General features: G+C 42.8%; 1 protein-coding gene and 1 long non-coding RNA gene across 2 annotated transcripts in view; both read left to right on the forward strand.

The window, feature by feature from the left end:
- Positions 1-4,051, forward strand: part of LOC310672073 (RNA-binding protein 27-like) — a 31,987-nt gene extending 27,936 nt beyond the window's left edge. Inside the window, exon 20 of the mRNA XM_083428622.1 lies at positions 720-4,051. The gene's annotated coding sequence lies outside the window, so the exon portion shown is untranslated. The remainder of the gene's footprint in view (positions 1-719) is intronic.
- A 450-nt stretch (positions 4,052-4,501) lies between these two features.
- On the forward strand, positions 4,502-23,292 carry LOC310672074. Its single transcript, XR_014508383.1, has 3 exons — positions 4,502-4,761; positions 6,856-6,969; positions 22,827-23,292. It is a non-coding gene; the product is annotated as an uncharacterized lncRNA (long non-coding RNA).
- The last annotated feature ends 1,139 nt before the right edge of the window (positions 23,293-24,431 follow it).

The following is a 24,431-nucleotide window of genomic DNA, read 5'->3' on the forward strand; positions in this document are numbered from 1 at the left end:
GAGAACCTTAAGGTTGTTTGCATTCCCACTGTTTTGTGACTAAATCCTCCTGTTCTTTAATTTGGTTCATAACTCCACAGCATGAATCAGATGGTGGACAGTTGGTTGTTTTTAATTCTTTAGCTATTTACCAAGTCCACCCAAGGTGCCAAGCAAAATACAGGAATAAAACACAAGAATATATTATAATTGTATTAGATTAATTTGATATTTATACCTTACGTTTTCTGTTAAAATAATACTCAAAGCTATATTATTTTATAGTTTATTATGATGCTATATAATAAAAAAATACAGTATATTTTAGCAAATACAAAAGCCATTTCCAGAGCCACAAAAACAACTGCATGACCAATAAGACACAAAGGCTATTTGAAAAGTGATGTGTTTTTTTAAGCTGAAGTGGCCAGCACATCCCTTGAGAAGGCGTTTCATAAGGTAGGGGCCGCTGCTGAGAAGGCCCTGTCCATTATGCTCTCTAATCACTTCAGAGCACTCAGATTCAGTTGTCACATTTCACCACCCAGCTCCATTTTTGCTATGTTTTCTCTGCATGTTTAACTCTGGCATGTAGCATATTTAGAGGAATATCCAAGGGAACATTTTGCCCACATTTTTCAAGTCAAGTAGAATCACTGATACGGACCAAAAGGTAGCAACTGACTATTGTGGTATCGTACATTAAAAAAATAAGCATATTATATTTTGTCTTTATTCAGGAGACAGAAGCTTCAGATTTATTTTTGCCTGAAGATGATGATGACGAAGACGAAGATGAAGATGAATCTCGTTCCTGGAGAAGATGAAACTTGAAATGGAATCAATAGTTTTAGAATTGTTGAACTAAAACTTTTAAAAAAATATTTAAAGGAAGTCAATGAGCCAAAAATTGTTTTCGTTTTTTGTTTTTATTTTCATACACACAAGAAAGCAAGTGTGAGTTTGAGATATTAAACTTAACAAATAAGTAGCCACGATCAGCCAAAGGCTAAGTGTTGCAAAGGTGGTTGTGATCCTCTGAAGATGGAATGTATCAATCTTTCAAGCCCAACTTGTGTTTATTTTGTTTTTAAAATATGGACCTTTTTCAAGCTATCAATGGCTTTATAGGCTTTATTTAGTAATGTAGAGTGTGAGATGAGAGCTTTCTGTGAAGTTCATTTATACATCAACATTTCCTGGAATTTGGTAATTCAAAAGTCCCTTAGTTAGGTGGCAGACAAGTTATCCAGTTTGAGTAAGTTTCACTCCTGAATTGCACCTAATCTTACTGTGGATGAGACCATTCAGTTATCTAGCAGAATTACAGGGTAATGCTGCCCATCTCCACATTCAAACATGTCCACATCAATGACTCTTGTCTAATAATGCAGTTCTTCTCTATCTAATCTTCAGACATAGCCCAGCCTTACTACTTTTTGGGTTCAGTTTACCACTGCTCTGTGAATTCCACATTTACTTTCATGGAGCATCCATGGACCTCCTGCATGAATCCTATTAAAATGAACTGAGCAGTTAGTGCTTGATGAATAGCTGGTATAAGTAAATACATCTGAGTGTATTTACTTAGTGCCCAGCCATTTGAGTTCATTTTCTGTCCTGTGTAGCTAAATAAGGTCTCTGTGTTTTTTTTAGGTCAAGCCTCCACAGTATTCAAAGCAACTTGTTCTTTCTTTAACACAGAAAGCCCTAAGTCTTTTTTTAAAAAATCATTAAAATGATATGAGACCATCACTTCTAATAATATTGTGCTTAACTCTAAAGAGAGCAACTTTGGTAAAAGAAATGCTGAAAAGAGACTGATTAACTTAGATGCTTTTTATTTCCATGCTGTTTGGTTATGTTTTCCCTTCCTTCCCCCACACCACTTTTTTTATAGCACCTAACAGTAAGCTGGGGTAGATTGCGGTAGAAACCGTATTAAACTATTTTGGCTTTCCAGGGCAATAGATCTTCATGCTCAACTCATGTGTCACTTGCTTCTGTTAAGCCTAAGCACATTGTCCTGTAGATTCCCCCCCCCCCCCATTCTTGGTGCCTCTGTACTATGCCAGTACACAGTAGGGCCGTTTTATATAGGAAAGTATGTTACGCCACAGCGTTCTGAATGTTAGAGTCAAAGAAGCAGAGTAAACAGTACTGTTCCCAACTCCTGTGGTACTGGAACACTAATGCAAGCAAGTAAAAAAAAAAAATTACTATTATTTTTGAAGTTTTCTATTAAAATGTATTACTGCAAATGGTACTTTACCCTCTCTTAAGTATCAGAAGTACTACATTAGATCTCAGCTAGCAACATAAAGTCAAGCACTCTGTTCTTCCTACTCTTTTGGGTACTGTTGTGTGTGTTGTGGTATGTAAAGCCCAAAGTAGTATCAATTTAAATTCCAAGTCATACTTGGAGAGGAGTGTAATTTGTCAGCAGTTTTTTGCCCTTTACACAAATACCTTTGTTTTCTAGATTATTGCTACATTCCGACTAATGTTTAATCTCAATGAATTACGTTAGAAGAAGAAAGCACGAATATTGCACACCGTAACAGGCAAAGCCTTGCTCTTCCCCCCATTGCCTGCAATGTCTTTGGAATGCCTGTGACTCAGTATGTGGCCATCACATATACTGACCCATTGCAGCAAAATGCTTGAATCTGAACAGTTTAATCAAATGATAGAGGGAACAAAGGATTTATATATGTGTATATATATATTGTACAGGGTTTTCTTAAAACTGTATAATTGTGTAAATATTTTGCTTTTTTTGTGTACTAAAACTACCAGCATCTAGATTTCCATAAGAATTCTTGTATTTTTGTATCCGGAAGATTACAGTGAGTGAATGAAGCTGTAAGAGAAATTTCAATAGCCTTTGGCACAGGTAGACCGGATAGGATTCCTTTTCATATGGTTTTAAAATAACATTTTGTTAGCACACTGTTCAGAACAGGATGGATGTCCTTGCTCAGAGTGTTGGCTTTTTTTTCATGGGGAGCGAGAAAGATTAGGGGCCATTGGGAAAATATTTATTTAATGGGGATTTTCCCCCCCCCTTCTCTTTTCTTTTAAAATATTTGTTGGCTTATATAAATCCTCTGGTGACATCTTAAATGTGATTTCTCAGGCCAGAAGCACAAAAATGAGTTGTGCCCCTGAACCCATGTATTGAAAGCATACTATTACGTTACTGAGAATGTAAGTGATGGGCAGCATAGTAGTAACTCACTTAATACAAAGGAGAAAGGAAAACTAGTTCAAAGTGACCTTCATTTTGACATAGCTATGGATCTCCCTGTGTTGTGTATTAGAACTTAGTAGGATACCATTTGTGTTTCTAGGTAGGTAACTTCTGGTAACACTTCATTTTTTATTGCTGTGGAATTGTCACTTCTGCATTCATAAGCTATGATGGACAGCATAATATAATACCTACTAAGTGACTTGAGAATGATAAATCAATCTGAAATAAAAGGCTACTACACAAGGAGTACCACTTCACTGACCACTTAGTGTGTAATCCCATTGCAATCCAGACGAATGCCACAATGTAAATGGTCAGTGAATCACCCCCCTCAACCTTTACAGATATTAATGCTTCTACTATATAAGCTGTCAATTAAACTGTGGTATAAAAATTTTGGTTGGTTTGTTTTAAATCCTTGAGCATAAAAAAGCCTAGCATCTGAAAACTGATTTGAAAAATATATGCCCACATACAGTGGAGATGCTTCAACAGTTTTTAACAAAATCATGTGAAAAGGAATGGTAAATTCCTCTCAATGTATAGTAAACTTGTATTATAGTTTTTACAAGATTGTGAACTTGTGTAATAGTATATTAGGAGATATTGTTGGATTTCTAACTGTTTATACATTTAAATTCATACATGTAATGTTTGTTTTATTGATTACACTCTGAATTTCTAAGATGCATGTTGACTTTTTTGCAATAAAGAAGTAATATGGAATGGCGTAAAACTACAAACGAAAAAGGCATAAAACAGATTGAACTGAAATTTGGAAAAATAGCCATTCCCAAAAAATTATAATCAGAAAAAGAGCTGTATTGCTTCATTTCTTCTGAGATATACTCGCGTGAGTGCTTGGTGCAGAGTGTGTGTTAATAAATACATATGTAAACATATTCATACGCACAGACATAAGCAGTTGGAGAGAAGGTGCAGTTCTTTTGTGGTAAAATGTTGGGTATCTTTATTGAAGTAATACAGGTTGGTTAAGCCTGTGACAGATGTGAATGCTTACCTCAGAATTTTGCTATTTCCTCTCAGGAAGGGCAGTTTGAGATAAACAGCAGCTTTGTGACAGAACCTTCAGGAAAATTCTTGGACAACTTAACTGCCCTGCCCCAACTTAACTATTCTGAACTGGAAAATAATTTTACCTCACCTTTCCAATGAATTTGTGTTGTTTGGGAGGCAGCTTACAAATAGTAATAATTATTATTATTTATAATAATATAATAATATAAAATTAATACAGCATAAAGCTCATTTTTTATTACATGGATAAAACGAATAGTGTGCTTTTTAATTATGTTTGCCTCCAACTTACCGTAACTAATAAAATGGGTAGTGGAGTTCTCTTGATGAAGATGGTATAGAGGGAGGGATAGTAAGATATCAAGTATTAGGACAATAGTAACTGAAGGATATTGTTCACTATTCTGAAATTCACGTCACAGCAAAAGCAAGAAAACATCAGTAATTTATGAAAACAGATTTGCCTGTACAGTGGTACCTCGGGTTAAGTACTTAATTCGTTCCGGAGGTCCGTTCTTAACCTGAAACTGTTCTTAACCTGAAGCACCACTTTAGCAAATGGGGCCTCCTGCTTCTGTAGTGCCGCTGAAGCACAATTTCTGTTCTCATCCTGAAGCAAAGTTCTTAACCTGAAGCACTATTTCTGGGTTATCGGAGTCTGTAACCTGAAGCGTATGTAACCTGAGGTATCACTGTATATCCTTGAACTCAAGGTAAGGTACATTTTCTAGACAATTCTGCATCTAGGCAAGCTAGATCTGCTAGTAATATTTGCTTCCTCTGTTTTTAGGCCATACCTTTTAAGAGCTAAGACACGGAAGAACAGTAATTCCTAAATTAGGCTGCCCATGCTAGTGCACTATCAGGGAGCCATTGTTAGGCTGTGAGAAATTAAATTCTCTGAGGTTGCCCACTGTGCTTGTGAATGATTTACCATTCTGGTCTTGAAGCAGCTTGTGAACTTTTGTGATAATATGTTTTCTTTTGCTCTAAAAATACATGTGTAAAGATCCACACACACACACACACACAATTTTATTTCTGAAAAGCTGCCCTGGCAGTTGGGGACACTTCTAGAAGTTCGATGCAGCCTAGATCTTTCTCTGTGTAGAAGATTAATGAGAAATATGTACACATTCAATTGGCTCTAATCCACCACCCCAAATGGCCTTTATTTCTAATCTTCAGTACTTTGATACCTGCATAAACAACAGTGGTAAAGAAATCCTTAAATTTTTTTTTACTGAGAGCAGAAATACTTTAGCTAGATCACTGAATCTATAAACTGAGGGCATGATGTGTCTTCATGCTCTCTATAAAACTCAGGGAAATTCTGAAAGGCTTTTACAAACCCCAACGTGGCATGGAATCATTGAATTGAAGAGTTGGAAGGAACCCTGAGGGTCATCTAGCCTAACCTGCAATGCAGGAATCTCAGCCAGATCATACATGACAGATGAGCATCCAACCTCTGCTTAAAAGCCTTCAAGGTTTGCTTGTAGTCAGGCCCCCTCTAGATGGGCCATGGGTGCTATCTGGATCCTACCTCATCCCTGCTATGAGCAGCAAAAGATCTCAGGTCAGCATTGTGTGTCTGTTGGCTCTCAGGCCTTGTCTGTACAAGAGCTTGCCATCCTCACGAGCAAGACCCAAAAGTATTGGAAGAAGCAATACATGAGAAAAGAAGGTACAGTGGTACCTCGGGTTACACATGCTTCAGGTTACATGCGCTTCAGGTTACACACTCAGCTAACCCAGAAATAGTGCTTCAGGTTAAGAACTTTGCTTCAGGATAAGAACAGAAATCGGGCTCTGGCAGCAGCGGGAGGCCCCATTAGCTAAAGTGGTGCTTCAGGTTAAGAACAGTTTCAGGTCAAGAACGGACCTCCGGAACAAATTAAGTACTTAACCTGAGGTACCACTGTACAAAAATGGCAAATGTTTTTATGTGATGGCCATGCTCTTTCTCCCATGTGGATTGTGGGGGTAATAATACCCACCTTCCATACAGGGTTATTATAAAGATAACTAAGATAATGATGTGAACCTCTCTGAGGGAGCACTTGGAAAAAGCTATCCATTCCTACCTGTATCCCACCTCCCCTGAAAGGAGGTGCGCCTAGCTATGCTACAGTGTTACTTCTAGCAGGCTGCATTATTTATGTCTGTCAGACTTAACTTCATCCATCTTCATCTGCAAGCTGAATCTGAGCTCAGATCCCCTGGGAGGAGGGCGACGAACAAAACAAATCCCATTTATTGGAGACTCTACAGAATAGTCTTTATGTTAATCTGCAGATAAACATATTTAAAAGCAATATCTGTTGTGACCCTAGCTATGTCCGCCCAAGAAATGTGATGCACTTCATAATATTTTTGGCCATTTTATTTTGTTTTCAATATAAACTGAAATGCGCCTTTGCAGCAGCAAGACAGATTATGATGATCTTTCAGTTTTTTAGACATTGCTCATACTGGTTTGCATTATTTTCTTTCAGCTAGCCATTTAGATGTACTGTAAAATAAACATTCATAAATTTCTTTCAGTTATTGAGGATTTCAATTTTATATCTTTGTGGCAGTGTTTTGATAGAAAAGGCTGATGTTGCATGTTGAGCTGGGCTGCCTTGACACAGTGTTCAGGACACAGGATCCTCCCACCAACAATACTCCATGCTTTTAGCATCGATAGGCAAGTGCCTCAATCTTTTCTTTTTTCTTTTTTGTGTAATTTTTGGGAACTACTGGATCAATGTCACGGCCAGGTTGCTTAGCAAAGAGCCTTGTGTATTTGTGGGCACGTTTGCATAAAGATTAAAAAGGAGCATTTATGATACACCCGCATCTAGGCCATACTGGAATCCCAACATATTATGAAATACGTAGCTTTTGAAGGTTCAGAATGCTGCATGAAGAGGCTTGTGTCACTTTAACAGTCACAGCTGCCCTCAAAGAATCCTGGGAACTGTAGTTTATCCTCCACAGAGCTTAGCTTCCTAGTACTCTTAACAAACTACACTTCCCAGGATTCTTTGGGGGAAGCCACGACTTTTAAAAGAAGTGTAGGAGTGAATTAAAAGTATGGTGTGGACGTTACTTAAGTTGCGCAATTGGCCACAACTATTTGTAAGCTCTCATCAGCATGGCACTTCTCAAGACAGCCAGTGTATTCTAGGGGTGTGCATCGTCTCTTTGTGTATTCCAAATAACCAGGTAAATTGGGTTGATTCAAGGCAGACTCTCACATTCCCAAATTGGATTGCATTGTTAACAAGGCACATCAGGGTGAATCGGGGAATCCTCAACTTTGGAGTAGCTCTGTTGCTTCAGCATTTCCAAAATGTCAAGCACATAACCGCCCCCACCCCTCTTTTCTTTTCTGAGAAATTAGTCAAGAGGGGTGGGGTGAAGGAATTGGGGCAGGGTTTTTGTTTTGATGGACAGGTCCAGTTTTTAATCACAGCGATTAAAAGTGGGTGGGGATTGTTGGTGTTGTTGACATTAATTTTTCGTATCTTTATTTTGAATCTCATGATTTATGGAGACATCGTTCAAATTGGTTGTGTATTTTTTGATGTTTCGATGATTGTTTATGACTACTTTAGTTATGTTTGTAGTTATGTAATTTTTTTACATGTTGCAAGCCACCTTGAGCATAATTTTAACTTTGAAAAGGTAGAAAACAAATGCAATGATTGATTGATTGATTGATTGATTGATTGATTGATTGAATAATCTTCCCAGTGCACTCCAACCATAGTGATTTGAAGGAAGGCTGTCAAGGAAGGCTTCACATGGGTAATTTTTGTACTTTGAGTTTTGGCTGTGAAAATGGGGTAAGCGACAGAATTAGACTAGGTGGATTGTGTCTTTCCCAGTTGTTTTTTTCCTAGCAAGTTAAAGCAATAGCTCATTTTCTCTCCCGCACCCACTCTCAGGTGACCACTCAGTAGGGAATGTCTAGGTGATGTTGGGCCACAACTCCAATAATCCCTGACCATTGGTCATGCTGCCTGGGATGAAAGAAAAGTGGAGCCCAGCAACAACTCTGGAGGGCCCCAAGTTCTTTCCCTGCCCTGGTCTACAATTACTTAACTAACTGCAGCACTGGCAGCTTGTGGTGAGTGAACCACCTTCCAGAGAAGTTTGCCTGCCATGACCTTATTTGCTCACTGAATAGCTCCCAATAAACTTTATCAAGGGTTCTCCAGAGCACAGTCTGAAAATGGCTATGATCATCTTGGTGCTTAACTCTGCTCATCTTGTTTTGAACATGCAATATAGTACACATGAGGTTATTGTACTGAAGAACCTTTTTTAAGTAATTATAATTTGGTATTCTGTGCATCTTTATGCTGATAACTTTAAAGCACTCATGGTCTCTGTGATTTATTTAAATGCTAATAAATTATACATTTATGGCACTTTAGTAATTCATGTGAAAATTATTTGGAGTCGAGCCACTATAATGTACTCCTGGTATGGTCTCCTGTGGCCAAAAATATGTCAAACAACAGTTCCATCCACTTTCTGGATTCACATTTTAGCGTGACTTTGGGTTATTCACAGGTCAGGGAAAGATAAGGAATACTTTTTGAAGAGAGCAGGCCCTGAACATTTGAAATCCATTTCATAAGCAGTGAGGGTTATACTCTATGCCGATGCTACTCTTCTTGTGCTCAAAGTACACCTTTTGTTTGAAAGGCTTTCCCGAATTCTTTTCTTCATTACTTAGTCATAGGCTGTATATGTATGCTTGTTTGGCTATCTGTCTGTCTGACTGTCTATCTATCTGCTGTGCTTGAATCCCATGCTTCTTCCAAAGAGCTCACTGTGGTTGCATTCACATAGCAGTTTATTCGAAATGGTTTAGTATTTAGGTGATAGCCATGTTTTAAAGATGCTGCCTTTTATTAGACCATCATAGCTTTGGGGTTTCATAGAACTTTCCAGCTTTCAAAATGTTTGTTGTGAAGAAAAGTATATCTTTGTGGAGGGTGTGTGGGTGTGAGTGGGTGTGAGAGTGACAGGACACACACAGAAAATGATGTATATATTTAAATAAGACATTTTGCGGTCCTATAAATAATATTATATATTATTTAAATCTTACACCCGCACTCCCTCCATATACATATTCATTTCTTTTAAGGGTGATAATAAGAAATTGTGGGTGGGGACTAGATTCTGTGACTTATCATTAGAAAATGATTCAACAGGCAGATTTGAAGCTCAGCAATCTAAGAGAGATAAATTCTTAAATTTAGGCTCATGCTTAACTTGGGGTAGAAAGGATTAGTGGAAGCTAATCTATTAGGGAAGATGGCAGGCCCTCCAATTGTTCCCTATTTTCCAGGGACAGTCCCGGATTTACAGAAGACGTCCGGTTTCTGATTTGACCCCAGAATGTCCCACTTTTCCTTAGGATGTCCCTATTTTCATCAGAGAAATGTTGGAGGGTAAGGAATGGGACACCCCTCATCCAGCCCATACCTGCCTGCCTTCTTGCAACCAGTCTAGGGCTTGGCAACGCTTTCTGAACTTAGTAGGGTGGAGGCTTGGGGCACACCTTGAATGCATTGGCTTCACCTGTCATTGGCTCTGGCTCTGGCTCCGGCTCCTGTTGGTGGCCCTGATTCCACTCCACCAGCCTAGAGGGCACCAGCTACCACCGGAAACTATGAGAAATGGCTTGTTTTTGTATGAATTAAAGCTGTGGTGAATGATCTCGAGAAGTTGACAAGTGATGTATGTTTTCCTACCATAGACTTTGCTGAGGTGGTTTGGGGGGAATGATTTCTATGTTTGCCTTTGGGGAAATTGCTTTCTGAAGCCCATGAGAGCATCTCTAGTAATGTGCCATAATCCATGAGTTGTATAACACGCTTACAGTTTTTATTAAAAGGCATTTTTGTGGCCAATGTTATGCAGTCATAAGGGTGTCCCCTGCACATGCTCAGTACAAACCTGTTGTCAGAGAAGGTTGTGTGATGCAGGAGGGGTAGAATTGAACGTTGAGGCCAAAACTGGGAGCAAGCAAACAGACCACTATGGCTTGAGGTGTTGAATTTCTTGGGCATTTTGTTGCAGGGAGCAGGCGGCTGAAAGCCACCTCTAGATATTTTCTGTCATAACATGTAACATGTGCACATCTTGTTTCATTTCAGCTGCACTGTTTAACAATGCAGCATGATCTAAGACCTCCCTGCTTCCTTCCCCAAGTGCTGAAACCCGCACAAAACAACAGGATACATCTTTGATGGGTGAAAAACAGTGGAAAAATCTCGAGAGACATGTGACAGAAGATGGCACGCAGGGCTTCTAAAAATACCATGTAATGCATCCAGCTAGAGAGTGTCTGAGGCAGTGGTGGGAATTCAGCTGGTATGTGAGAAGGAAGCCGTGCCAGCTACAAGGCCCAGCGGGTCCCACTCCTTAATAAAACATAGTTAAAATGGCACAGGAAGCCATGGCTTGTCAGCTCTGACACCGTACTTGGGATTTCAGCAAGCATGTGACTAACCACGCACATCTTTTTGGCCAATGCGCAACTGCTTATTCTTCCCCAAAGTCAAGCAAACCACTATTCTGTTTGGCTTTACAATTAATTACAAACTGGGGAGGGAATGCAAACGGAAAGAGATTGTTCTAATTTCAGGTGGCATGTTGGGGTTTTTGTCCTCCCGCTTTGGTTGTTACGTTTTGCTTTCAAAGTTTAATGAAGGTTTCAGTGAGCACTGATGTTAAGAAGCAGGCAAATCCAAACACTAATGCTAGTCATGTTTCTGAGTTGCAGGTCCAATACGCGGCTGTTTTGATATTGGTTTCTAGTAAATGTGGGTCAGGAAGGGCAAGTAACAACATGCGGAGGATTCATGTAGTCTGCTTGTGGGTTGTCACTTTTTTAAAGTAGCCAGATTTGCCAGGCTTCTGGAGCAAAACGGCTATCTAAATATGCCACAACCATATGCTGCAGCTCTCCCTATCATAAGATACCCCTTTGGAATATTTGGAATGTGATGCAAAAATTGGCACTTATGGCTTAGATGCCCTTATCTTTTGCCTTGCTCTTTCCAGGCACAGGTCTGCGCTTAAAAGTACCATCTCAGAAAAACAAACCTGTTGTTTGCTCCAGAGCCTTTTCCACAAGACCCGCTCTTTAGCGCTCAGTCAGAGCAAACATCGACTCGGGTTTTCCGTGGATTGCTATTTGCTCCGATTGAGTTTTAAAGTGCAGGTTTCCACAGCTCTGGAGCAAAAAGAAGTGTGCTTGGACGCAGAGCTTTAAGGCATGGAAAGAGTACTCACAGCAACATTGCAGAGCAGCGACGCCGAGTATATGGGGCGGAGGGGGCTTCAGCCTCCTCAATATTTTGGGGCACGGGGCTCAGCCTCCCCAATATTGAGTGCTCGGCAGCCGGGCGGGACACCCGAGGGTGAACCAATCCGTGCGCCCAATCCCTTGCGCGCCGCAGCCTATCTCCGCCCCTTGGGTCAGGCCTGACCCGGGGACGGAGCAGCCGCATCTGGGCGCCTCGCACACCGCAGCCTCTCTCTGCCCCAGCCAGCAGCCTCGTTCTGCTGCGGAGGAGCTGTGTGCGTGCAGCCCAGTTGAGGAGAAGGGCGGCAGAGAACTCTTCACTCTGAGGAAGCTCCCTCACACGCTAAAGCCAGACTTCGATGGGAGCTTGTTGGACGGAGGGGGCGCCTGGTCGCCCCCTCCAGAAAATGCACCCGGTGGATGTCTGGCTGGGTTGGTTGGGGTGTGTGTGTGTGTGTCATGCGTGTGACGTCATGCGCATGTGACATTCCCCCCCCCCCAAAAAATGTTGGGCGCAACGTGGCGCTGCTGTTGCAAAGGACCTATTCATCACAAACATGGTTGAGTACAGGCAATAAAGCAAGAATTGGAAACCTATGGCCCTCTGGGTGAAGTTCGACTCCAACTGTTGTGTTTCAGACCACAGTACTGTTTCAGCCCTCCTCCCAACAAGACAGAAGCCACTTAGGATCCAAGCCAGGGAATAGGAAGTCTAACACTTTTTCGTTTGGAAGAATCTCTTCCTTTCTTTGGTTGTTCCTGATGGTTGTCAGAAGTCCACACCCCTCTACAGATTAGGTTTGGGTGAAACATTCAATTAAAAACAAAAGCATTAATAAAACATTTTGTTAGAAGATTAAAAGAAACCATTTTATGTCTATGATCCTTTACTGGACACAAGTTTATATTTCAGTATAGTCTCAGTTATTTGCAAAAAAGGTGCTTTTTACATTTTATCTGATTAACAAGTTGAAAATAAAATGTCTACACAAAGCCAAAGGTGAATAAGATTCCAGCCAATGAGTTGCAGGAAACCACAGTGGAATTTGAATAAATATTTTGTCATTCACAGCAATGTGAATTACAGGCTAGCTGCATCACGGAGAAAGGGAAAACAGAAAATAGTGTTCAACGGCTGGTGAAAATTTACTGCTGCTCACACTGCCCATTGATCTGTTTCAACAGCAACAGTTGAATAATATGAAGCATGAACATGTATTGCCAGAACCAATCAATAATGCTGACAAAGTTGGGTATTTACTGGAAACTTTTGCCGTATCGACAAGATTCTTTCGGGGATCTTTGATTCAACTACATGTGCCACATTTTTCTTCTTGTTGTTTTTTTCTTTTTTTAAGTCATTGTTTCCTGCCAGATATATTTAATTCATTCTTACTGAAAAAATGGGCTTGGAATGTTACTGACAAATCAGCAAAATGTCCACCAATCTGTGAGAAAATAGAATGTTTCCTATGGGAAATTTGCCCTGCACCAACTTTCCAGCATCTATTGTTGTTTTTGTTGCCTGGGCATTCCAGCATGTAGTGTAAATTGGTTTTAATCTAGCTGGTTTTATCCATTCTGCTGAACCTTATTATTTTCTTTTGACTGCCTTTCTCATATTTTTATCATCATCACCATCAATTTATTGCAGTGAACAGACCAGAAATACGATCAAAACAAAACCCGCACTGTGCACCATACTCTTAAATACAGTGCAAATACAAAGCAAGGTGCAACATTAATGTCCTTGGTTTAGGTATACATACATATAAGAAATGACCTAAGTAGCCTTCAAAAATTATTCTTCCACAAATGTTTGTTTCTGGTGCCTTCATATATACAGGGTGATTCATAATGAAGTATACAGTTTCAATGCACTATAAAAAAGAAGAATGTAATATGTCTTATGTTACCTGTAACAGAATTGTAGGGGAATGTTTAAAGTTTTTTTAGAAACAGTCACAGATGTTCTGTGTGTGCGCCCTTTGTCACACAACACATATCGAACCTGTAATCCATTTCTGCCCAAATGCAACTCATTCTACGCATTGATGTTCCTGGACTTCATTGAATGGCTGTGCAAACACAATCAACGACTTCTTCCAATACACATGATCATCCAGGACTTCTAAGTTTGCACTGCCCGTAGTTTCAACTTTTTTATGCCAATCGTAGATACATTTTCTGCTTGGAGGTATTTTTCTGAATCACGATCAAAAATAATAATTTAATAGTAATGATAATAAATTATTTATACCCCGCCCTTCCCGGTTCAAAAAACCGGGCTCAGGGCAGCTAACAACAAATTTAAAACACTTAATTGTAATACAACATATTCTGTCACACAACTGTCGCACAACAGTTACAGATTCCGTTTTGCTCAATTCAAGAACACAAGACGTCTTCTCCACCTCAGACGCAGCCATTTTGCCTGACTAGTCATGTGACACGCACACTATCGCCTACGTCACTTCCCTCAGTAGCAGAACACAAACTTTATGAGTACATCTACCTCACGGTTTGCCGTTGTGGTCTGTGTCGTAGCCTGTTACTGTCTTACAGCATCTGGAAACTGTATACTTCATTATGAATCACCCTGTATATCGGTTTTTACCATTTTAACTGAAGGGGCGCCATAGAAATCTTCTGAATACATAAGAAATGAATATGTATGGAGATGTGTCCTTGCATAATGTTGCTCCATTCAAGGGACTGGGTTCCTCTTGGGTGGCGAGACCCAATGCACCTATCGTTTCCCTAGATATTTACTGTCCTGCAGGAGTTGAACTTCCTAACTTCAGTGAAATGTTACGGGGAGTTCATAGAGCTGCATGGGACAATCCTGCCCCCTCAAACCAATGCACAATCTATGGAGAGCATGATTTAGCTCAAATTGGGACGGTCAGGTGGTAGGGCGTGTAGATTTCATTAACAGCCTCCTTATCTTTCCCCTATAACAGCAGCGGAGCAAGCCAATCGGACGCCTGGGGTGGGGCCAGCCAGGGCAGGATGCTCCGCAGGGTCTCCAGAGTCTGCTTGCCACCTCCCACTCAGCCACCCTACAGTTGGGGGGGAGGCAGCGGGCAAACCGTTTGGGCAGTGCGAAGCCTGCACGCACCCAAGCCACTGTGTCTCTCCCAGGAGAGACACATGGCTCGGGTGTGCTGCAGGCCCCGCGGTGAGTGCCGCCTGGCATTTTGTCACCCCCCCCCCGTGGTGACACCTGGGGCGGACCACCCCACCGCACCCCCTTCCTCCGCCACTGCCCTATAATTCAAGCACCAGGTGCAGTCCAGACACAGATTTACCACTTCAGTGTGTACTAGGCCTTGAACTTCTACAGCCCACTTTTTTTCCTCTGTAGTTGCTATGAGGGAAATGTATGAGGAAAGTGAATGTGTGGATTTCTCACAAGTGGAAGCTTCCAGTGGGACCAAACGTAGGCTACTCACCTTCCTTGTTTGATCTTTCAAACATGCATCTCCAGAAGGGAGTGGGAGTACAGAACAGACAACACAGCAGAATTATTATTTTTTAAAGCCGGACATTTTGTTTGTCAATTTCAAATGTTGTGAACCACATTTTGTAATTGAAATTTGACCCCGCAATGTGTCATTTGATTTGGAACTGAAGTTTGATATCAACATTAGAAATGTAATCCCTTTGAGCTTTAGGGGGTCAATGCCTAGCCAGCAAAAGCAGGACTTGTTGGAGCAGCGTAGCCCCTTTACCACTTCTACAGCCCTGCCGCTTGTGCCAGAGAGAGCGGGAGGTAAGGAGGCAGGGAATAAACTGCCAGGCAGTGGACTTGACACAGGATCTAGTGGGTCCCAGGTAGTGGTGGCTGAGGGGTCTTCAGCCCCCCCCCCCCCATTTTTCAAGCAGGGGGCTGGACTCCCCCAAAACCCTGTGGCCTGCTCTGCCTCCTCCCCACCAATATCACACAGGGAGGAGGAGGCAAAGTACAGAGCCCAGCTCTGTGCCCCCCACTCCCCACCGAGCACCGGGACACCTGTGTGTCCTGACCTGGTGAGTGAGCGAGCACACTAGGTGGGGGCAGGATGCATCACATGATGTGTAATGTGACGTGTCACCTGATGCGTCCTTGCAATGTGGGAGGCAAGTCGGCACCCATGGATCCTGTGCCAGTCCGGCCTTGCCTCTCCCTGTCTCCAAAGTGCCCTGTTTAGGGGAGTTCTACTGGCTACTGCTGGTGAGGAAAGTCACCATTGGTAGCTTCCTCCCACCTACTTCTTGGGCAGGCACATTGGAGTGCTTCTCCATAGTGGGGCTTCCCTACCAGTGGCAAAGGCATACCTCCACTCCATCCAAAACTTGTTCAGCTGGATGTATTAGGAGTTGGATTACTCTGTGAGTTACCCATTCAAGAGTGAAAACCCTATTCAGAAGCACATCCAACCACCTTGGATTCTCCTTCCTGGGAGATTTTCCTGAATATTCTGAATTGACACCTCCAAGGCTCGCCTTAGCCATAGGATATCTTGCGTTACCACTGAAGTACCTTACTTCTGGTGTCTCTTCCAGATCATGTGGGGGTTGGTCCTGAAAAAAGCACCTGCAAAGGTGTTACATAATTAATGGGTGCCCCCTTAGTATCCATTTAGTATCTGTTTCATGCTCTGAATAACCCTTCAGTATGCCTACTAATTGCATTTTTACTTTTTCCCTGATTTCTCCTGCCCCAGTTTCTCAGAAAAGATATTCCAGTTGAATTATAATGTGACTGTTTACTGGTAGATGTGGATTTTCATAAGCATTCCCAAAGTTCCATCCACAGGACTCTGCCGTTTGTCTAACTTTTCTTTCTCCTGGACTGCGAAGTTTCGCCATGTGTGGGCAGCTTGGTCAGGTATCCCCTGTAGCTTAGCAACTTTCCTCTTGCTTTGTTAAACTAGGCTGTTCAATCTCCTTAATGAATAAGAGAATCAAGCCAGGTAATTGATGCTTGGCTATTTAGCTGATGAATAATTGACCGTCTGGGTAACACTAGACATTTCCTCGATCAGATTGGACAATGGAAGAGCCATGTCATCTCCTGTGTGGAGCTTCTCTCTAGTGTCAATGAAAGTGCTTTTCAAATACAGTGGTAAAAAACATTGCAATGGCTTTTTTAAAAGCCACTAGCTATTTCTTGGGGAGAAAGTGTGTTTTTAGGCTGCAATCCTATGCATACTTGCTTGGAAGTAAGCCTTATTGAAATCTTTTGGAATTACTCAGCGCAAACCTGCCCAAGTGCACCACACCACCAGCAAACCAATTGATCCAAAGTTCATAATGAAATTTTATCTTCTTGAAAATTCTACTCATGCAGCCGGTTGCAGAGAATCTGTAAGGTGGCAAGGTGAAGTAAATTCTTTAGGTTAGGAAAGATAGGATCGCCTCTCCTGGTATGCCCCATGGAGGACCTTAAGGTCCATAAATAACAACATTTTGGAGGTCCCGAGCCTCAAGGAGGTTAGATTGGTTTCAGCTACGGCCAGGGCCTTTTCAGCACTGGCCCGGACCTGGTGGAACGCTCTGCCACAAGAGACTAGGTCCCTGCAGGATTTGACATCTTTCCGCAGGGCCTGCAAGACAGATCTGTTCCGCCTGGCCTTCAGCTTAGACTCACTCTGACCCCTTATATGGGATTTGGCCTATAAATTTTCCCTTGGCTTTTTTGCTGGCCCAGGTAGGACCAGCATGGATAGCTCGCTCAAATGAATATCTGATGTTTCCTCCCCTTATGGTCTTGATTTATGGGCTACTACTAAAATGAGGCTGCATTTTAAGCTGCATTTTAAGCCATATTTTAATTAACTGTTTGTTTGTTTGTTTGTTTGTTGTTTTCAATTACATTTTATTGTAATTTATATTTGGTGTTAGCCTCCCTGAGCCCAACCCTGGCCAGGGAGGGCAGTGTTAAAAAAATACATTAGAAAAAGACTTGCAATAATCCCATACAATGAGAAGAGATCAAACAAAAAGTTAAATTAAATTAAAACAAAATTACTGAAACTAGGCAGGAGATGAAAATGAATATGATTTGATGAGAATTACTACTTGTTTTAGCTAAGGAATGTTGCCATTCAAACATTATCAATACAATCTAGATATCAATACAGATGTGAAACCAGACTCGGTGCACAAAAGTCATTCTTGATCCTGCTTTTCTACATAATACACAAGTTAAACAATAATCACAATTTAAATATCAATTTAAAATAACTCCAAACAGCACCAAAATATATAAATAACACATATGAGTCCATCTTCCAAATGTAATGTGAAAGGACAATATCCAGTTTTCTGCAAAATACCTTAACTCCCACTCAAATCTTGATATCCGTGTATGAAATGCCTGCAAATAGCTCATTACTAAAATGTATTCTACATGGGGTTAAACTGTCTCAAAGTTTCATCATCTATACAGTACTGGTAACCTTTGTCTGCACTCCAAATTGTGATAACTAGCTGTGGGGTCATCACTGGTAAAAAAGAAACCTTGCCATTACTTTTCTTGTTTGGAGCTGGGCCCTATCACTGAGGTTGCCCACTGGGTAGGAAAAAAAGGATAAAATTCAGTGTGTTTGCCAGTGTTTATTCAGTTACCTGCAACAGTACCATAGTACCCAGTTTAGGAACCAAACTGGCCCCTGGAGCAGGTGGAGTCTCCTTCTTTGGAGGTCTTTAAGCAGAGGCTTGACAACCATATGTCAGGAGTGCTCTGATGGTGTTTCCTGCTTGGCAGGGGGTTGGACTCGATGGCCCTTGTGGTCTCTTCCAACTCTATGATTCTATGATTCTATTCTAAGAGCAATTGGATATTGGGTCAGGCAAAACAACTAAGGTGATTTGATGCATCTGATTGCTTGAACAGGATGTATAATATGTGCCTGACACATGGAAAGAGAAATTATGTCAATGCTATGCACTTTGAACTATGAGGCAAAATATTCTGGGTCCCACGTTCTGTTGTTTCCTTCGTTGTAAAGTTTAACAGTAAAGAAAGTCTTCCATTATACAACTGCCTGTTTCCTCCTAATCTCTGAACTGGGTCAGATAATAAAATGATTCACGTGAAAAGATCCATAAACTTTTCATATAATTTTGTGTTTGGAGTGAGTTCACTGGAGCATTGTCAGGGTGTTGTTTATTTCCTCCTCCTTCTCCATCTCCTCCCTTCAGAAAGACCATCAATAATTTACTGGGAGGAGAATGATCTCTCAAGTTGGTTGCAGCTTTCCTTTTATTCATGTGAACAGAGTTGCTTGATGGCCAGCCATCTGGGTCTTTAACTTGTTCCTGTTTATGGTTTTGAACTTTCCTGTTTGTGGGGTTTAGACAAACCAGACGGGGCCTGAAAGGTTTGATTTTATTTTATTTTTTAAACCCCATGCAATAAAGAGTCAGCTCAGTTAGATGGAGCAGTCCATGCCTAAAAAGAAAATCAGTCAAGCCAAAATTCATAAATTCATTCATTCATTCAGGGAGGCAGGAAGCACTTGGGTGGAATTCTTATCAGAAAACAAAGAGTTTCTGACAAGAGATTTGTTCCAACTGAATATCATATCTGAGCTTTCAGTGTTTATCTGGAATGTGTCTTTAAAACAGTGCCTTGTTTTTTGAGACCCCTATAAAAATATGCTTTATTAAAATGGCATCTCATCTTATGCCCCGGCCCCAGTAATCTTAGTTAAAGGGACATTTTAAGTCCTTGTGCATGAAACTGAAGATCAAGTGTCAGTTTCATTATCTGATTAGCTGGCAGCGGCTGGCTGAGCAGGAGAAACCCATTGCTAAGGGCTCTTGTATGCAATCCTACATTTCCCCTTTTATTTATTTACTTTAACTCACAAGTTCCAAATAGCAGGAGGGTTAAGCAAAAAGACAAAGGCCTGCCATTTATCCATCTATTAATTACCTCTAGCATGGTAGGGCCGTCTGTAAATACAGTGCTACTTTAGATAAAACTTTCATGCAGCTATTTAGGCCCTTTGAAATATAAATGATTTCCTTTAAATTTTTTATCATAAATCAAGGCATGGAGCTATGCGACAACACACCGATTCCCCCCCTGTTGGGAGGAAGCTCTCTCTCTCTCTGCCTCTCTGCCTTTTGCCTTTCAAAGCCTAGTTCATGTTCCACTTCCAATTGCCTGGCTCTTAGGCTTGATGGGAAGTGATGGCGTGCTACAGTCTTGTCATCAGGCCCTCTGCTCCTTGGGCTGCCTTGTCATGTTGCCAGCAGATCTAAGGAATTTAAAGGGGGAAAGAAGGGGGGCAGGGAGGTAGCGCTTTAATGACCCTGTACCAGCAGAGAACAGAGAGATGCTGCTGGACTCACTGTGGAGAGGTGACCACCCCATCCCGTAATCCTTTCCAAGGCCTCTTTGTCTGGCTTTTGAAAATCTCCCCAGAACACACCCCTCACTGGTCCTGCTTCCCACCCTGGGTGTCTTTTGCCTGGCTTGAATGTCTCCTTGAACTCTGATAAGGCCTCTTTGTATATTATAATGATTTGATCATATGTGTCATAATATGTTTTTGAGACCCGTTTGTTTCCTTGTGATGATGGGGGGCTATAACCTGTATTTGGTTGAGCAGTAAAATCTGATGAAGGTTTAGGCCTCTTGCTTCTCTGGATGGAGGATAGAGCGCTGTGTGTGTGTGTGTGTGTGTGTGTGTGTGGAAACTAGCCTACTGTAACCAAGATAAACTTTACCTTTGTGGCTCTGTCCACTTTTGCCACTGGCTCCTCTTACAACTGGTATGTGGCCTCCATAAGGGAATGCGGCCCTCAGGGTGAAAAATGTCCCCCACCCCTCTGCTTAACAGCACCAGGCAAATAGTGTTTTAAGATTGCCTGGGTCTTTTAACTCTACGTTAGTTATATTAATTTTATGCTGGGATTTTATTGCTGTTGTTTCCTGTTTCAGTATATTTTACTGTACATCATTCCACATTTGGTAAGCTTAAGCTTCTCCAAGAGCTTCAGCTGAAGAGCGGCTAATATGTTTCTGGAAAGAAGGCAGGCAGGCAGCCAATTATACTCAGCTCCTTCCTGGATTTTGCTGGATAGCATGGCTGGTTGTGATCCATGTCCTGTCTCCACAGAGGCCTGAGCAGGCAACAGAGTGAGAACTGGGATGCAGAATGGACCGCTAGATATTCCTCCAGTTTTTAGTAACTGGAAATGCTATGTCAGGGAGAGGAAACCTGTGAATCTCCAGATGTTGTAGGACTCCTGCTCCCATCAGCCTTGGCCAGCATGGCCCATAGTCAGGAATGATGAGAATTGTACTCCTGGAATATCTGGAGAGACATATGTTCCCCTGTCCTTGTTGCTGGTGGTGACAATTTAAGACTGGGCAAGCCCACTACAAGAACATTAAGGAAAAACCTCTGGGATCAATTAGTATGAATGGATTATTTTATTTCTTTGTTTCTATAGCATGACAACCAAGGTGGCATATGTGGGGCAGGATTCAACTAATGAGTGCTGTCAGTGAAAGGGAAAGTGCAATGGGGCTTTTGCCCTCTCCACCTTCCACATGTCCCTGCATGCCTGTTTTCCACCCCACCCCCAAAACTGGCTCAGAAGAACCTCCAGAACAGTGTGCAGGGGGAGGAGAGAGGAGATTGTACACTCTTACATTAACCAAAGATGCTTCAGTCATTATTGGCATCCGTTTGTCTCTAGAGACAATGGAGTGCACCTCTGGGGATGAAGTCAAACCGCTGCATTAGCAGCACCTAAGTGCAAGTGCAGGGTGCAAGCCTGGGCAGTGTGTATGGAGGTCCTGGGTTGCTCAGACCCCTCTCTCAGCCTCACTGATGAGGTCCAAAGGAAACCAGAGCAACATATTTAGCACCAACTTGGCTGCAGGAGTTGCCGGAGGGAGGTGTACAAGACGTCGTCCAACCATCTTAGGGACTCCACTCCAAATTTGTGTAGGGTTTACCCCTTAGGCTTTTCTTCTCCTGAAGATATCTCTCAAGGCAACAGAGGTTTGGTATCTGATTTTTCATTCTCCTAGATAGGCTAACCTCTCAGATTGACAAGGCCCATCTGCCTCTCACTTCTCCCTACAGCACATGCAGAAACCTCCTTCTTGACCATTAGACCCGCTATTGGTCTTGTCCTCTCAACCTGCTGGAGCCTGTCTTCACAAGCAGGGGATATTCCCAAACTCACTGAGGGTTTGAGAACCATTGGCTACCCTCACCTCAGACAGAGGGCAAGTGGCAAGAGCTGTATCCATGGATCCCAAAGGTGGAATGACAGCACCCTGTTGCCCCCCCCATCACTGCTCCTCACTAAGCACTGCTTCTACCTCCAGGATGGCAACTGCGGGGGCAGCTGATACTCCTAGGAATTGTGTGGTAAAGGGTTGGGTTTGGCTGTGTGGCCTCTAGTAACTGATCCTGGCTGTACATCTGGGAGCGCACAACTGTGAGGGGGTGCCTGAGAGTGCCTCCTTACAATCCACATGAATTCCTCCAACCTGGAATCAGACTGTGTTCCTCTTCTCCTTCCCCCCCCCCCCACTGCCCCATGCAAATACTTTGTTTCCTTCCCTTGTGGTGCCCTGTGCTGGCTCTGAGCTGCTTCCCTTTGTCCTGGCGGCAGCTCTGAACATGTGGTGACTCTAACGTGGGGCACCTGTTGCGTTACTCTGCTGTGCTCTCTTGCCACACAGTTCCAGGAGTGAGACAGATGGGAGAAAATTTGGACAGCTTTAGTTAGCCAGGAGGGAGAGCTAGATCCCCTTCACAAAAAAAGAGGCGATGAAGATTCTCCTTCCCCACCCCCAAGCTCTAATGGGGCAGAGCCTAGAAGTTCCTGGGCAAAACAGGTTCCCACAAGTGGTAGCAGTTGGCTAGATACCCACTGGGATGGTTTTAAGAGAGGATTATACAAATCCTCATGTATAAGGTCATCCATGACTCCTAGCTATGATGGCTATGTGCATCAGGGACTGGCTGGGAAGCACCAATTGGGAATCCCATGGGAACCCCCAGAGGAAAAAGGCTCAGAGCCAGGGTATTGGTGGTGTGACAATGATGTGTGGTCAGGGGGAAGGAAGAGCAGACGAGCTCTTTTCTAGGTTGACTTAACCTGTCCCGCAGTGCTTGTGTACACAGTTGCATAAGTTCCCCATGATTGGTCAACAACCCTTGTTAACCAACCCTCAGTAACAGGTCTCTCCCATCAGCCCATTTTCAGGAGGCTCCTCTGCGAGGTGTTCCCCCGGCTAAGCAGCCACACAAGTCATCACAGGAAAGTCTACCTACCGTTCAAGGAAAGAGTTTCTGCACTGCTAGGTTTTTAGAAGCCGAGCGAAGAGAAGCATTAAACATACTTTATCCTTCATTAAAAGAATCAGAGATTTGTGCAGCTGTCATAAAAGGAAAAGAAACAAGAAACAAAAAAGCATTTAAGATCAGCACCTTTAATAGATTCAGATTATGACACCCAGGAGATACAAAACATCTGGAACCCATAGGCATTTTTTTGCGGCTGCGGAGAAGAACCGGCAGTGCCCTAGATGAGTGGAGATTTCCTTGGGCCTGAGTCAAATTTTGTGCAAACAGATCCCACCTTCATGAAATAAATATGGGCACTGGTAGCGTGGGGGACGGGGGGGAGACAGCTGCCCCCCTAGATCAAGTAAAACAATAGAAATACTTAACTGACTGACCAATCGCATGAGTTCTGCCCCCCAACAAAGTCCCACCCCCCCTCAAGAATATTGGCTACACCCATGGCTGGTAGGTAGAGGAACAAGAGAAAGTGTTTCTTTATTAGGACTTGGGGTACAGAGCCAAGGTATGCATGCAGAGGCGATGGGGGGGTGCACGTCATTTAACAAAGGAGGTGTTCCTTATTCCAGGATAAATTCTCTTCTGTGTGTAGTGATTAGAGTATCAGACTAGACTTGGGGAGGCTTCAAATCCCCACTAGGCCAGAATTTGATCCTGGACTGGTGTCTGTCTGTCTCTCTGCCGAAGCTTACCTCACTAGCTGTTGTAGTTGTGAAGATAAAAGAGAGGTGTAACCCATGTATGTTGCCTGGGAGGAAAGCTATCTTATAATATATCCAGCAGATCTGCCATGTGCAGCACAGCGAAAAGACGCGGTTCTTTTCCAAGCCTCCAAATTATTACGTATTCTGCTGTTGTAAAAAAAATTAAAAATGGATAGCTCAGTTGGCTAGACTACTAAGTGATGATAACGCCAAAGTTGCAGGTTGGATCTCTGTATGGGACAGACGCATATTCCGGCATTGCAGGGGGTTGGACTAGATGATCCTCAGGCTCCCAACTCTACAATTCTATGATTTGAAACCCGGGCCCCTCGGGAGCTGGAAAAAACGCACGGAGCGCCACAACTGGCCAGGTTTGTCGCCTTGGGACTCTGAGCATTTAGCTGCTTTCTTCCTCCTGGCCAGTTCTCCGGCCTCTTAACGCGCGGCCAGAAAGGAATCCCCGTCGGAGCCGACGGGGCGGCCTTTTTAAAAAATGGCTTTTGGCAGGATCCTTCCCAGCGCCTTAGTTGGGGAGCCCCTGCTCTCCTCCTGCTTGGCTCCCATCCCTGGGGCTCCCCCCCTTCCCTCTTGGCCGGCACCACCAGCAGCAGCAGCACGCGTGCGCACAGGGTGCTGGTCCCATGGCAGGCAAGGCTTGTAAGATGAGTGAAGAAGCCGAGGTGGAAGCAGGCGCGGGGCGGGGGGGCCGAGGCGCAGCGCCGTGGCAAGGGAAGCGTTGTCCTTGAGCACCGCTCACTTTGACAGGCGCCCGCCAGAGAACCAAGGCGGCCTCGATGCCCGAC

This window comes from Podarcis tiliguerta, assembly GCF_965153285.1.
Source record: "Podarcis tiliguerta genome assembly, chromosome: 2".
NCBI lineage: Eukaryota > Metazoa > Chordata > Lepidosauria > Squamata > Lacertidae > Podarcis > Podarcis tiliguerta.